This window comes from Amblyomma americanum, chromosome 2, assembly GCF_052857255.1.
Source record: "Amblyomma americanum isolate KBUSLIRL-KWMA chromosome 2, ASM5285725v1, whole genome shotgun sequence".
Lineage (NCBI taxonomy): Eukaryota > Metazoa > Arthropoda > Arachnida > Ixodida > Ixodidae > Amblyomma > Amblyomma americanum.
The window spans coordinates 7,488,451-7,502,037 of NC_135498.1; the positions used below are offsets into that span (position 1 = coordinate 7,488,451).

At 47.7% G+C, this 13,587-nt stretch overlaps 1 long non-coding RNA gene across 1 annotated transcript in view; it reads right to left on the minus strand.

Annotated features, from left to right (window-relative positions):
- Positions 1-13,587, minus strand: part of LOC144120490 (uncharacterized) — a 276,226-nt gene that overhangs the window by 211,819 nt on the left and 50,820 nt on the right. Inside the window, exon 2 of the long non-coding RNA XR_013312447.1 lies at positions 8,071-8,167. This is a non-coding gene — a long non-coding RNA (uncharacterized LOC144120490). The remainder of the gene's footprint in view (positions 1-8,070; positions 8,168-13,587) is intronic.

Sequence of the window (13,587 nt, forward strand, 5' to 3'; positions counted from 1 at the left end):
AGCGTTCCTGAGGAATTTTCTATTTACGTTTACTTATGCGGCGCTTATGTCCAGGGAGGCTAAATAAAGAGACCTGTTTGGTCTCCGCCTTAGATATTTCTACGCATTTGATAAGCACGAACAAGCGGCCATCGAAGCATCTACCGCTTCTGAAGCCGTTTATATATACAGCGTAGTAGCGAATTCTAGACTGCTTAAATCTCCATCTAGTTGATTTCTAACTTTTAATACTCTTTCAAGATTGTCAAATCTTTGCCGTTTACAAACAGGCTGAGGTCTATTTTGCGCCTTGATTTGTAATATCGTCACAGTTATAAAACGCGTGTAGTTTGTTTGGTTGATATTCAGTACTGAAGGCTTTTGCGAACGAATCTCCGCATTCCTGCGAAGTATATTTTTGCTTTTCACAAAAATTGTTAGATCCAAGAGTGAGAGAGGACTAAGAGAGAGAAAGTTTAGTGAAAGGAGAAGTAGAGAGGTTGGTCAGTGGTAACATGACCCTGGCCTGCTATTCCACTCGAGGGAAAAAAGATGGGAAGGAAACGTGGAGAGGTAGGCGGTGAATGGAAGGCGATGTCGCCATATTACCCTGAATTGCATGGAGTGATTCGGAAAACAGAAAATGTCTACGTAATGGCTGGGTGGCACTCGTCTCACGTAGATTAGGTGCGTAACGCACGCCGCCAATGTCCTGTGCAAATCAACGAATATCATTTACGCATTCTTTAGAGTTGGGTCTCCAAACAAACACACAACTAAACACACACCTGCATGATCATGCAGATTTCACTGCAAGTGGCGTAGACCAAGCATAGCTGCTGAGACAAGCTCTAACATATCCGCAGGCATGTACCGACCCGCACGCGCATTCGCATGCGTGGTCCGCACTGCAAGCCACGTAGGCCACGCACTCTCGATGTGCCACGGACGGCTATCTAGTCCTGTGTCACACAAAAACTTCAAAACGGCCATCGTCGCCCACCAGCCGTCAGTCAGTGTCGCCCCGGCGCCTAGGAGAGCTTCCTCCGAAAGAGGAAGCGAGTCGACTCATAGTACGGTCGCTTCCAGTTCTCTCATCACATCAGTGTAGTAAAGGCACTCGCAAAGAACGTGACCAATTTTACCCGGAATGTGGCAGTCAAAGCAATTTCGCCTACCTCGAACAGGGCCAAAAAGTGAAGAATGACAAGCACATGCACTAATTTTACTGTAGCCAGTGCACTGCTGGCATGTCATGTTCAGACGCCGCGTCAGGCATAACTGCACTAAGGGCGACAGCTCGTAGCAGCCTGAAATGGCGCCACAGAGGCAGTGGTCTTCCCCGAAAACACGAACAAAACCGTGAGGTCGATCTATTCGGAAATGAGACGACCTCATCGAGCAATGGTGGTTGATAAGATTATCGACGTTCGAAGAGTCGTTTGCGTCTCCCTCAAATTCTTTTTCGTTCTCATCTCAGTCCTTGCTTTGATGACTTCCACTGCGATAAAAAGAAAATGCATGAATGTGACCGAGTTCCGGCCATCAGTTACCGTGGCAACTAGAAAGGGGAGTTACCAGGAACGGCAAATATATTGTCGTCAGTGCAAGTAAAGAAAACATGAACATAGGCAGAGCTATTCTTGCCAACAAATTGAGAGGCGAGCGCGTGTAATATCGGCCCACACATGACGGATCGCTCAGTGAGGCCAGCGCCGTTATTTCGAATAACTAGGAACGTTAAAGCACAAGCGTGAGATTTTGGATGCTTCTATGTCGCAAAATGGGTAGGAAGAAACATAAAGTGCATTGCTGCTCACGGTCGCAAATGTTGCACAAAAATAAACATTCTGTACGTTCTTTATTCAGGAACACGTTGACTATAGCGCGCTTTCAAAACAACCTTTCCAGCTTGTTGCTTCAGTTTCCTTTCTTGCGAAATGCGTCATGGTAAAGCTACGGTTAAGAGTGGCTTACAACGACGCGTCTACCTGTCAATGCTTAAACACACAAGGAACGCCTGCCGTAAGTCCGTTCATATCACGCCCTGCAACGCCTGTAACAGGCTTCCCGACGTCATTTCAGATGGACCGGAAACATTTGAAGTACATCATCGGTATGTACCATGTTACCTCTAGAGCACACGCGTGAGCACAAAGCTGAACAGTATATACTGCAGCATCTTCGAAAACACGGAGGGCGTATGCATACATATGTACAGCGGTGATTGCCGTTACTCTCAATGTGCAGGTGTGTTCTTTTCGACTCTCGTATGCTATTAATCGAGATATTGAAGAGACCTTCGCCGATATACACAAAACTTGCTCTGCATACGACCCTGTACTAGTGCAGACGACGCAGAAGCGCCTCAATGACATTGTGCGAGAGGAATACTCGCATATCCGCGTTCTAAGGAGCGGGGATCGCCATTGTAGGTCAGCCTCCACGGAAACAGATGACATTTTGTATTACAATAGTACACATTCTGGGACATTCTGGCACAGCGTCTATTCTTACACTCTGAAATACCGTGCCAATAGTATTAAGCACGATTTTGCGCAAGTTTCTCAAGTCATCGTTGTCAATGCAAGCGGTGTTCTGTGCTGAAAGTTTTCTTGAAACATAGTAAAGGTGCATAAAGACCAAATGAAAAAAAAACATACAAAATGCGAAAATATACGCATTCGTATTGAGACTTTCGAAGTAACTTCCAAAGTAACGCGAATTCAATTGGAAAAGCTTATTTCAGAATTATGTTCCAAGAAGTGGGGCACGTAAGCGGGAAAAATTAAAAAGAGGCCAAGGACTAAAGTTTCGCGGTGGAAAAGGGGCAGGTACCACCCGCGTCGGTGCCCGTGCCTTTATAGAAACTATATGCTTCCTGCCCTGCTTTAAACAAGAGAAGGTTTTGCAATACCTCGTCAGAAGAATGTGTGCTATGGTAGCATGTTGCTAATGTTCACAAACAGCACAGAAATTTGAAGGCTGCAGAAAAGGCTTGAAATGAAATTGAGGACAGCGCAGAGAGCTATGGAAGAGAAATAAAAGAGACGGAGTGCACATAATATGCCATGCGAAGCGAACAACTGATGGTCCCTTGGGGTAACGCATATAATTTTAACAAGAGGCAAACCTAGCACTGGGTTACGGAGAGATGGAGAGGACGGATGAGATTGGGAGGTTCGCTACGATACGTGACCGTAGGTGGAGCAGGACACGCTTAATTGCAGGTCATCGGAAGAGACCTTGATCCTGCAGCGGGCGTAGCGGAACTTGTGATGAAACCTCTTTACTGCATCCCACCCCTGGCCTCATCTTGGAATTGGCCAGTTTTCTTAAACAACGGGTATTCTGGGCTGCTGCCAATAGTGCAGCCAAGTTGCACGGACGTGTAATACGCGGAGCGCACACAAAGTGAGCTCAGAAGTGAAGTCTCCTCCCGCTGCTGAGGCTCCTCCATGACCTAATAAAGTAGGAGTTGTTGGGAGGGTCAGCGTCCTCACTCACTAGGGCCGCCGCCAGCGCCGCTGCTCAAGATAGCGGCGGAAGCCTGGTTTGCATGAGCTGAGGCAACCAGATTGGGGATGCAGCAATCGCTTTTGTGGACGTGGTTGCGGCGACGCAATTACTTTTCCCAATCTTTCTTTTGTTTTGGTATCTATTTCTATCAACTTTATTCTGTCTGCACGTGGCAGTGATAGTGGTGTAGTTGAAGATAATCATTTTCTCGTGGTGTGCGCGGACGGACGGAAAAACTCCTACTGACAAACAGACCTGAAGGGATAAGTAGGTTCTCCCCACTCAATCGCGGCTAACACGGTTCAAAGCCGCCCGGACCCCACCCCGTGATCACGTACGCTACGGAGAGCTCGCCGACCACGGCGGGCCTTGCTCTGAGGGAATAAAGGAACGACACATTGGCTGACACAAACAGGCATTTATTGCTACAGAAACAATAACGCCAGCTAGCAACAAGGTACGCTAATGAATCGAGGTCGTCCGACTCACCAGCAAGGTTCCGAGCGAATTTTCGCCCGCGCTAGGGCAAGGGATATATACTCCGAAGGCCGGACGGGACGAGTACGGGAGCCTGTCTCCCCGTCGCTTCCTCGCCCCGCCGGCGAAGAGCGGAGCCCCGAGCGGCACGTCCGGTCGCGTCGACGATCCCAGCCAAAGCCCCCCTCCCGCGCGCGGGCTTTGGCAGTCTCCGCGCAGCGATGCTGGCGCCCTCTCTTGCCAGTTAATGTAACTCACAAGGGAATGCGCTCAGCCTCGAGGTGAGACCGCCGCTGCACGGTGCCTGGCGGGAAAGCAATCACAGGGGGCTGCAGGGCAGGTCCCCACAAAATGTAGCCGTTAAATACATTCTTGCATTAATATAACGACAAAAAATTATTAAAGAAATTTATTTCCTTTTAGCCTAAACCTTATCAGCCTTTCTTTTCACAGCCACTGACACTGACTATCTCCTATTGAAAGAAGGAAACCAGCTGAAGAAAGCAATTGCGCTTTCCAACTAATTTCTCCCCTGCTTCTTCGAGTCGAAGACAGTTTGGTCGAGAGCATGATCACAAGGCCTCAAGGAGAAATCAATACATCTCTTCTGGAAGTAAACAGCAATATTCTTGCGAATTTCTTTATTTCGTTTCCAAATTTATTAATTTTCTAGTCCTATTGAACGCTTAGCGAAAGTGTAGAACTGTTGATCATTAAGTGGTCAGTGTCCATGTTTCCGGTCGACCTTGCATTAATTGCGGACACAGTGCTTCGTCACATTTAATCCCTCTGCCTCACGAATAGATGAGCTGTGAATTCTTAGCCGCTCTAAACTGACCGCAGTGTGCACCTGCTAGCCTTCTGTGTTCAATACTTTTCTCCATATTTAAGGAAAATAAAAAAAAGGCTTTGATGCCTTTGATGCGCTGCTTTTTTTTTAACCAAGCGCCTTCTTAGCAACAAACGTAGCCGATCTGCAAACCACTCCTTGTAGCCTCTAAAGCGAGCGTAAACGTGATTAAAATAAACCTTATAGGTTTCAAGGCAACCATTTTGTTTACCTGCCTCTATATTCCTTACCTACGAATCTGAATACTGCTCGAGGACGAGTTGATAGCTGGTTCGTTTATTGATTGCACTCGCATGCCTGTTGAAGTAGGCCTGTGTTAATTGAGGAAATTTCGATTTCGGTTCGCAGAAGCTTACCAGAAAAGCAGAACACGCAAGAAAAGAAGTGAAAGACTGGCTCGGTCCTTCGGTGGCGTCGATGTGAACATACACTGGAATATCTGCGCAGATATTAGCGAGGGAGCAAAAATAAATTTATCATTTAGAAAGTCACTCCCAGCCTGTCTTCGCATGTGGCATGTGGGGCTTAACGTTCCGAAGGTGTCAGTGGGCTACGGGAGACGCCATACTGAAGGACACTAAATTTATTTTGTACACAATTGGTTTCTTTAACGAGCAATGACAGCACAGAGTACACGCGCTTTTTGCTATTAAGCTTTACTAGCAATGCGGCCGCCAGGGTGTGTCTGTATAACAAAATAATAATGATTAAAATCACCAAACTGCACCCAGAAATATTTCGTCCCACGTTCGCAAAATACAAATCGCAGTTTATTTCGCAGATGGGAGCCAAATATATGAGCACAAACTGACATAAATGTGGCGATAATCGCGGAAGATCGCGTTTGGACACTGAGCGGAAAGAGACAGGGTTTTGCGCCAGTACTGAGTCTACTTCGCAAGCTGGTATGAAGACAACAGTTTTAGACCATCCAAGAAAAAAAACAATACAATATGCCTTGCGAGCCTTTTTAACGTAAGTCATAACCCTACTATGGGAACATAACTTCCGTCAGCATGGCGTGACGCAGAACTTTATCAGCGGACTTTAATTGAAGAGGGACCGCGGGGACAACGATGTACCTACGTGCAAGGGTGCCCTATGCGTTTTTTATTCCTTAAAATACAAACAAATAAATCTTCGCATTCGTAATTGTCATGGTAGTACTTTAACATGTTGCAGCGGTGTCTTTAATGTTTGTGCTGGTCGCGGTACTTTCAACACAACAGCGAGGGGCGCATCACGCTTCATATGTTCTAATTGGTATTGTTAAAGGTAACCATCTGCAATGGTGGATGCACTAAGATGTAAATTCACTTATTCTACGCACGAAGATTGAAGGTCGTTTGAAAATTTGAATTTATTGGCAGGTGGTTACAAAAAAGCATTATATGCAGCCAGGTAACACAACGTACGTAACTTTATGTAATGCATTGAGAGACAAGGCACATTTTTCATTCCGCTTCTGTTAGCGAAAAATGCCGAGCTCGAGAAAGAACTTGACTGAGAGAATATGACCGATTCTATTTTTTTTCTTTTTTTGCCTACTGCGTCTATCATGAGCCCTGCATCGGTTGCGAAGACTAAATCCTTAAAGCAGAATTGAAAGACGTCCAGAGCAAGTTCACGTATAGCATAGCCCAGTTTCAATTTCACTCTCTCTCTCTCTCTCTCTTGGCAGGCACATGAGAGGTTTGAGAGGTAATCTAGGAGCCCTCCTGTTTGGTTTCCGCTTATGTAATTAAATGAGGCCTATATTCGACCACACCTAAGGAAAGCAGGCTACATATACCTGCTTCTAGGGAAGCAGCGTGACTTCAAGTCTTGATGTTAATAATTTACCCATTTGTGTTTGTAATAAAGCCGAATTTACAACGAGCAAGTACTTCCGGAGTAGCGAAAAAATATTTTGACCACCAACGTATTTCTTGCCGTCTTGCCGCCAGTCTTATCCGCCTACCTAAATGGCCGCTCGCATTGAAGCCGAATTACTTATTAAATTTTTTTCGAGTATTTTTTGCACTAATTTTATCCCTCTATACATCTTTTCGAGTCAATGCAGCGACATGTTTCTCAGTTTAGAGCTAATTGTGCTATATGTAGAAAATAGATTACTAATAGTGAACTTGATGGGCAAAGGAAAAACAAGCCGGCAACATACCTGCATACAATCCAAACGAGGATTTACGCACCGCAGCAGTGTAAAAAAGGTTACCCACCTGGGCGCTTTTTGCGCACTCAGCGCACCCTTGCGGGAGTGAAGAAGCTAAGGCCTCTTAATCCCTGCCAGCCTCCGGGCCTTGATTGCGCCACGTTTGAGGAAGCGCGCACGTCGGCCAAAAGCTGAGAGGCTGAAGGCAGCCACTGTTTCTGAGAGGCTGGAGAGAACGGTGCGCCTCTTGAGTCACGCAGAATCTCTAGCAGAGGCCCCGAAAGCGTCCACTGCTAAAGGAACTGCCAGATCAGAGAAGGGCGCTCGCACAACACGGCTCGTTTATACCGAAAAGCTGCAAGGTGGCTCCAACTCTTGCTGATTTCTGGCTCAAGACGCGCGTGAAGATTGCTAATTATGCGACGTGCTTTTGTGCGTGCTTGCTGCTTTGGTAGTTTTCGCGTGCAAGCCGCAGCAGGTGCAGTGATAAAAAACCGGCCATCTCTTCGGTAACCTCGGAGGCGCCCTATATGCCTAGTTTATCGACAGAGTCCGCGTGGGCAAGGAGGGACACATTTAAAATATTTCGCATTTCGTTGTACCGTGTACGCTCATATAAGAGAGGCTGGCCTGAAATGCCGCAACCGGGGAGCAACAGCCAGCATATATTATTGCTCTTCCTCTCGCCGTTCCAGCTGTAGACAAATGTAACATATCCGACTCGCAATTCAATATGAAAGGATTCGGGTTCTCTGATCGAGCACGTCTTCTTTCTGAAAACATCTTACTCGAGGTTGAAGTGCACGGCGGTCAACGGAAAAGGTTAAAGCTGCGCGCTGTGGACGTTACACGCTTAAGGAGTACAGACACAAACTTTCGAACACAAATAAACGATATGATTTCTTACGTTGGCGCGAGGAGATGCCTTGTAGTCGCAGCCTTTGAGCGTAGCACAGGTTAATATGATTTTGAATGTTGTCTGAGCAGCTGCTCCAAACTGCCACCCGGATCGAGTGGCGTCAAGGTGGACTTACCCGAATTACTGTGACGTCACCGAACTCAGTGGTTAGTGAGAGGAACAACTGGTACTTACCAGCACCGCCGACGTCACCAGAATGTGGCAGCCTAGGTTGCTAGGTCGACCGTGACGTCCGGGTGAACTCTAGAGTTGGCGCCGACCGAGGCCGAAACTGCCGGTACAAAATCGTTTGTAATTAATTATTCGCGCTGAGCACTGCTATTAGCAGATACTTTTAGTAGTTACTAGGCCTGTAGCCATTTTCAAGGCAAAAAAAAAAAACGGACACTCAAACTTTGTGCACACACCCTTTTCAAAAACACAATTCTTTACTACCTACACACTTGAATGATTTCTTTTGATTGTAGTCAAGTATTTGATTGCCAACTACCACACTTTGAAACGTTTCGATTGGAAACCGTGTTTGGTATCCCTGAGTACCGAAAGCGGACACTAGTATACATCGTATGCACGTACAGCGAGGCAGCTTTAGTCTGACAAAGATATTGGACAATCTATAAAATTCAGTTTGCCTCCCAAATAAAAGCACTGCTTACTGAGGTATTTCTGAATAACCCTGCTTGGTGTTCGGTGCTGCATCTAACGCTCCCTGCGTGACAACACAGCCTCCGTTCTGTGTGCCTAATGCAAGCGGGGATAGCGGCAATGAGGCGGAAAAAAACGATAATGGGAAATTTTCCGTGTACCTACACTAGCCCTTTTGCTTGCACTAGCCCTACAAATCCATTTAAGAAACCGTGATTAGCCTTTCACGTGGAACACAACGAGCAACTGATTTAAACGCATTTCAGAATTGCACAGACTCCTAATGGATGTAGGCAACTCAGAGTTAACCCGTGTAAACCATGGCCAACGGGCTCGAGGATGAGGAGTGCTTGGATTGGAGAGCGTCACCTGCTGTAGGGGCGCAGCGACTTTGGCTTTCGTCCGCTCAGTTCAAGGAGGCGGGATCGAAGCTCACCCTCTGGGGCTGCTTTAACAGAGGGAAAATGGAAAAGCATGGGTCGGCTGTGGGTAGTCAGTGCACGTTAAAAAACCCCAGGTGGTCAAAATTAATCCGCAGCCCTGCACCACGGCATTCCTTGTAACTTAGGTGCCACTTTTGATACGTTCAACCAGTTGGCTGCTGAGGCCAAGGTTTCGGGATCGATCCCGCCAGCGGTGGCCGGGTTTCGATGCAAGCGAAATATGAAGACACACGTGTGCTGTGCTATATGACCGCACGGTCATGGACCAAAGATGGTCGAAATTAATTCAGAGCCCTCGACTATGGCGCCCCTCATAGCTGCACGTGTCACTTCCGAGAGGTAAGCCATCCGTTTTACAATTTTATACATTTAGCCTGGTGCTCTCGTCAGATGGGTGTCAGATGTACAGTTCCTATAAATCTTCATGATGCTGTTTATCTTGATGGGCAACCTGACCACACTGGGAGTCATAGCGATGTTCCAAGGAAACGAGTCAAAATATGTGCATTCTCTTGACAATCAACAGACTAATCATTAAATAGTAGGGAAGCACCACGTTTCTGATCTTTTCTTGTGTGCTTGAGAAAATTGTTTTCTGAAATAATGTACATGGCGGATAATAAAACGCCGCAACCGTTTTCATCCGTGGCTGCTGCAACGCCCTTAAAACCAAGCATCGTTTTATTGTGCTAGCACTTGAGCGCCCACTAGGCGATTGATCCGTTGTCTGTGCGGTTCCACCGTGGCAGGTGGCAGTTCACTTTATGATTGGTCGCGAGAGGTTGCTTGCGAAGAGCAGCCTGGGTCTCACAAGCCCCACCGTGGCAGCACCTGCCATGGCAGGGCAGTGGCAAATCGTTTAACCGCTGCATCACTGCGCAAGGAGTGGTATGAGGACTGATGCTTGGGCGAGTTGGTATGCCATTTTCAAGAAGAACAGCGCGAATTGCAACAAGGCTGAGGGAAGACACACACTGACAGGCGCTGCCTTACAGGCTTTTCTGTTCAAGTGTGTTCGTTCTTGCAGGTCAGCCGAACCAGTCATAGCATATCACCTGTTGCAGTTGCCTGGGGAGTGTGTGGACACACAGCCTTTCAAGCCCTCTCCCCCCCCCCGCACGCACACGCACGCACGCACACACACGCACACTCATCAGGTTCCTTTCTGCTCAGCTGGCGTATATTATTTTCGGAGTTTTGCAGGTCACCCGGATAATGCTCTTTATCAGCCAGCATTGCTTGAAAAACATTCACGCTCCCCATCCTAATAGCCGTCCTATTTCACGCGCTCCTCCCCACCACTGGGCTCCTTCCTCCTCGGAGTGAAGGCCCCAGTAAACCCCGCTAATGATAAACGCTTTACCCAGAAGAATACGACTCCTCGTGTAGAAACGCTGCCAAGCTCCCTGAGGTCCCCCCCCCCCCCCCCCTTGTTTACTTTATGTATCCTTTCAGTCCTAGTAAGACATGAAACAGTATGGAACGAGTGCAGGTTGTTACCTAGAACGCAGGAGAAAACCACGGCACAAATGCACGGACTAAACTGAGCTGAAGGCCTCATGCCCAAGAAATGTAATGCCAATTAGTCATAAAGTCTAGAACATCAGACAAAAATACGCCAGTATCGCGCAAAAGCGAGTCATAGCGACTTCTTACGAGCTGAATGGTAAAAAAAGTTGGAGAGAAAACTTAAGCTCCTCCTTAAGAGTTTTGAACAATAGCCTTAATGGGTAACATATGGGACATATGGGTAATTTGTCCCATATATGCGGAATTTGTCGTTATACCACTCTTGACGTAGTGGTGCACCGGTTAAGCGATGTGCCGCTGCACTGCATGACAGGTGCTGCCACCGGGGGGGGGGGGGGGGGGGGGGGTGCGACCAAGGTTGCTTTTCCCATGCAACCTCTCACGAACAATATATTAATTTAACTGCTACGTGCCATGTTGCGCAGTTTGCTCACATTCTGGTGGGCAGGTTGTGATGGCACCACAAGACTACGTGACCTAGATGGCCCACCAGCCTCATAGGTTGCTTCTCTGTAATTTTTGTAGAAAGAGCAACGCTGGGCTACCAGTCGAGCATTTCGCCGTGGCTGGGAGGGGAAAGTTGTGCGCATGTGCAGTTACCATGGCAACCGGAGTGGAGCCGCAGGTGTGGCCGCGCGCCCGCTCCACCATCGGAGCCGCGCGCGACGTCACGCCGATGAGCAGTTGTGCGCATGCGCCCATACCATAGTAACCAGAGAGACCCCATAGGTGTGCCACGCGCTTTGTCGCCGCCTCACCGCACGCCTATCACCCGAACCGCGCGTCGCATGCGCAACATTGCGTATAAAAGGAGGAGATGTAATGGGCGGCTGTGTCACAACGCTTGGCATGGGTGCAGAGGAGGAGAGTCCAGCCGCTGCTAAACGGCGGTATAGACAAGAGAGCATTAACTCTTCCGATCTTCACGTTGTCGCTTGGCGCGTGGCTACTCAACAAAGACATAATGAGCGTCAGAAGGTGAAGAGAGCAGCGGAGACGCCCAAACAGAAAGAGGAGCGGCTTGCCAAACGGAGATGCCAGACTGCCGAGCCTAATAGAAGGCGCATAGCCACCGAGATGGAGCCCCATGTCTCTCATTGCTAAACATATAGTGACCACAACTAGCTCAGCCAGGGAAACGTACCCCTCTCAACGTATATTCCGTCATAGCCGAGCTAATCCACTGCCATTTTTTTGTAGATTTTACCCTCACGGTCAAAGACGCCGACGACGACGCCGGATTTTCTGCGACACGAAGTTCTTAACTCTAGTGAGTTAAAACACCAACGTCGTTAATTCATGCCGAGCACGCGAAAAGGCAGCCGCATTTACCGTGCCGCCCTCTGGGAATAACACGGAGACATCGAAGATTATTGGTGCCTGGTCTCCATCATTTTCTATCATCATTTCATACCTTTGAAGCGACGAAGAGCTACTGCGTTGGCAGTGGGCGATATGCTAGGAACTGCATCCACGGGACAAATATCTGCTAACGAGATTATTAACTGGCAGTTCGGAGGGTGTGCGATTCAACTTTTCTACGTCCGGGACCTCATGAATGATATCCACACAACCGGTGCCTCGGGGGCGACCGGTTATTAGTACTACTCGAACGCGGCACACACATCCCACGTCATCGTGCTCTTTGGAGCACTCCGCACATAAAACACTAGGTGCTGTTGCAGAAATAGCAAATTACGTACGTTGGCCAGACTCTCGCAGTGCACGCGGTGGCAAAAGGTGGCTCTACTATGCGCTATCGCCAGACACTATGAGTCATTTAGGACAGTATTTGAAACGCCCTGTTATTTATACTCTCCGTAGAGAGCACCTTGTCAGCAGATGTTGCGCTAAGAAAAGAGCAGCGTGCAAACGCGAACGGCAGCGCGTCGTTAGGCGAAAACGATCATCCATTTTCAGTGTGTGGCGAGGACTAGGCGGTACCAGGTGGGTGTAAAAATTGCTAGTTTTTTAATGCAAACTAGGTGTTCGCTTTAATATTGCAGCCACCTGTACTTGCAAGTGGGTGTATACAATACTATCCTGAAAATCGATCTGTCAGTATGTTACGCTGATGAGACGTGAAAAATCATGCAACCGACATGTGCCCGAGAACAGAAGCGCTCGCATCGCAATGAAGCGGAACAATGTTTACCTAAATTCATAACCTTAGCGTACGGTATTGGTGCGACAATACGGTTTATTGGGTTTAACGTCCCAAAGTGACTCAGGTTATGAAGGGCGCTGTACTGAAGAGCTCAGGGTAATTTCGACCACCTGGGGTTCTTTAACGCGCACTGACATCGCACAGTACACGGGCCTCATGAATTTCGCCTCCATCTAAATTAGACCGCCTCGGCCGGGATCGAACCCGCGTCTTTCGGGTCAGCAGTCGAGCATCGTAACCACTAAGAGACCGCGGTGGGCCAAGATGCAAAACTGCGCTCTTCCTGTGACCACATAAGGTTTTTCGAATAAGTCCACAGAGGATTAATGGCAAAAAGAGTAGACTCTCCAGAATCGCTGTTTGCCAAGTCTCTAGCGGGATGCGCGCTGCAATTGCGAAGTTTGTACTTCTAGCTTCTGCCTGGTATTAAGACATCACAATCAGATAGAAATGAAAAATGAGCTTGCAGCTGGAAATCGGACTTGGGGCGAAACAAACAACACAACAAAACTGAGTTAACTCCAAAGGTTTAAAATAAATTTTTATGTGGAAAGAAGTTTGCACCGCCACGCATTTACGACTTCTTGATCACACATTGAAAAAACAAACAACGCTGACTGAGCTATTTCAATAACATTTCTTTTTATTTCAAGAACATTTGGTTGGCTGGCTTACAGAGTTAACGTCCTACAGAAACTCAGGCTATAAGGGACGCCGCATTGGAACAGGATAAGTTCGACCACCTGGGATTCTTTAACGTGCATTGACATCGCACAGAACACGGGTCTGTGCATTTCGCCTCCGTCGAAATGCGACCACCAGGGCCGAGATCGCACCCTCGTCTTTCAGGGTCAAGAACATTTCTATTCCCAAAAATAAAACATAGATGCGTATTTGAAAACACTG